Source organism: Merops nubicus, unplaced genomic scaffold (assembly GCF_000691845.1).
Source record: "Merops nubicus isolate BGI_N331 unplaced genomic scaffold, ASM69184v1 scaffold8353, whole genome shotgun sequence".
Lineage (NCBI taxonomy): Eukaryota > Metazoa > Chordata > Aves > Coraciiformes > Meropidae > Merops > Merops nubicus.
In genome coordinates this window covers 56,099-59,201 of record NW_008598203.1, presented here as the reverse complement: position 1 = coordinate 59,201, position 3,103 = coordinate 56,099, and positions in this window count along the sequence as shown.

The following is a 3,103-nucleotide window of genomic DNA, read 5'->3' as shown; positions in this document are numbered from 1 at the left end:
TAATTGTGCCATATGAAAAGAGCTCCTTTATTCCCAGTAATCTCAAGGTGTTTCTACAGTTCTAGGGAAATGCTTGATCTGTGCAGTCAGATAAATGCAGGGTGAAGCACAGGATTTGCAGTGAAGTATGGAAACTCTTGAAGAGCTTGCTGATGCACTGCGAAACCACTTGGGGCTGAAAATGAGGAATGTCTTCTTGTGGTTACTGTAGGTAGATAGAACATTATTACTGGAATTGGATGTTAGCCAGAGCAACACCCTACATGTTGCAAACAATGCCAGGGTATTGTTAGTAGCTATAGGAGGGGTTTTATTTCTTACATGAAAGATGACATTTCCAGCAGCATGGGTAACCTCATCATAAAACATTGTGCTGGGGCTGGCTCAGAGTGCAACTGGCTCTTCTAGGCTTGACAAAAATCTGTGTTTTAATCACACCAGTCCTCCTAGAGCTTGGTGTGATATGTCTGGATTAGTTTTTCCTAAACTTCATTGGCCTTTGGGTAGCACAGTTTATTAGTAACATGCTGCAGGCAATCTTGTGCTCTCCAGGCAATATCATATTCCAGGTTCTGTTTAGATTTTGTGTGTATTGTGACTCAAAGCAAATCTGGAAGCTCATGTGGGGACTGCAGTTCTAAAGGTGTTGTTTCTTGCTGTCTGTAAAATATGAAGTTCTGCCTGGTAGGATGAAAAAATATTTTGAAAGTTAAGTAGAATTTGTTAAAGATGAGTTCCAAACTCGCTGAGAAAAAACAAGTAATAATTGTTTTTTTGAGCCTCTGCATAGGTTTCTTCTTTCCTGCTGTTTATGTACCTCAAGGTGATTTTATAGTAAGAGAGGTTTAGAAGTTCTTCCCTCTGCCCCCAAAGAAACTATTAAAGGTTGTGTGTGTGGGGAGCAGGAGGTACTTGTTTCACAAAAATTGCTTTTCAGGTTAATTGATGGTTTGGCCTGATATGATCCCAGTCTTTCAGTGTTCTGGGAATAAATCATTTTGTTCCAGTCATTGTATTTTGCCAAAACAGCAATTTGGGAAAAAAAAAATTTTTTCCCCTATGAATATTCAAAAGATAACAGTGTTAATGAGGTTGGGGAGGTTTAGTTTGGATATTACAAAAAATTTGTCCACTGAAAGGGTTGTAAAGCACTGAAACAGCTGCCCAGGGAAGTGATGGTGTCCCCATCCCTGGAGGTGTTCAAAAAACATCCAGATGTGGCACTTCAGGACATGGTTTAGTGGTCATGGTAGTGTTGGGTTGATGGTTTGACTTGATTTTAGAGGCCTTTTTCAACCTTAATGATTTTATGAAATACCTATCTTGTCTTACTCTGTTGTAATTCATAAAGATTAGCGTGTTGGTTACTCAAGATAAATCTGGGGGGATTGATCTGTGTGGTTCTTGTTAGGTCATACACTTCGCACAAGGCAGACTGACTTTCAGGGACCCAAGTTGGAGTGGCCTTGGAGTACAGGAAGGACTGGGGAGGGAAGACCAGGGCAGGGAGAGCAGAATAGAGGGTCTAGAAGTGCCACGTGACCTTTGAGGAACGAAAGAAAAGGGCTGGAAAAGAGAATGCAAAGTACTCCAGGCATGGCTGAGGGAATCCTGAGGTGTCTGTGAGTAAACATCAATGTGAGTGTATCTGAGGTGGGAGTAACTGAGACTCTGGGAGGCTTTCAGGCAAGTTCAAGAACCTTTATAATAAGTCAGATGTTTTTGCAGCTTGATGTTGCATACCATTGGTGGTACGTTGGCTTCAGTCTGATGGTAACATGACAGCTTATCAGGGTAAGCACCTACTATAACTTCATTAAAGCAATTCAGGTTTGGAGTGGGATGTTCTAGGGCTTTTCTTTGAAGAACTATTTTTGTGAAGGAAATAAATACTGTCTCTAAGGAAAGTCCTCACAGGAGAACATGGTAGCACTAGTAGGTAGAATTTTTAAGGTCACATTAGAGAAAGTAATTCCTTAGGAAACATCTTCACAATTTAGGGTGGTATTGTAACCAATTCGTGCTTATGTTTTCAGTAAAATTTGTTCCTTGAAATGACTCGTGCATATTTTCTGGCTTGGGCTGGCTAGATTTTCATTGTCTTGCAACACAGCTATAGTCCCTCTTTGTGGTCTTTAATTTCTTGCTTTTCTGACAGTCCTCTGCTTTTTCAAGTGGTTATTTTTTTTTTAATCAATGTTACTTTTTTTTATCTAGCCATGTTTCAGGGTACTTGTCAGATGCTAATGTTTTCTGGTGAGTATTTCTGTACAATAGCATTGCAAACAGCCACCCCTTCTCAGGTTTGGATATTTTATTTTTGTTCTTTCCTGGCACTATGTGTGTGTTTATTAGGAAGCTTTAAGGGAACATGCCAACTGGTTGTTTAACAATGGTGGTTTAGGTGTGATTCTTGTTTAGTTGTGCACTCACTGTTGACATTTAAATGGTACTGTCCAACTGCAGAAAACTTTTATGGGCAACATATTCTGCAGTCTGTGAATGGAACAACACGCCTCAACTCAGTGTCTAAACGTAAGGGAAAGTTTGTTTCCCTCAATAGAAATAATTAACTTTGTTTCTTCAAGGCTTTATTTTAACATTCTGTATTTTGGGACCTTTTTACAGCATTATATGGAATGAGTTGTAGAGGAGAGGACAGGCGAAGAGTAAGAAGTAAGACCTGAGATGGACCTTGTCTCCAGTTTTCAAATGGCATCCCTAGTGTGACTCATTTGTGTGAGAGTGACCTAGCAGTGAATTGTATCTTTATTCCTGTTAGTGTAAGTGAGTATCCTTAGTTTTCCAAGTAGACTAGCTCACTGGGATAACTTGGTATGTTTCTGAGTTTCTGGATGGTATTGGGAATTCCTTTGAATTTATTGGCATGAAATTAGGTCCTTGGAAGCATGTCCATATGGTCTTTCTGCTACTAGGATATTCAGAGCAATGTTCCTAGGTACTTCTTTGTTTGTGAATATTGAACTTCCTACTGTTCTGTACGGATTACAGAACTTGGCTGATTGTACCTTGGAAGAGCAGTTTGAGTCCAAGCACAAGAGCTTCCCCAGAGAAAAATAAAGCACCTGAATGTATACAGCTC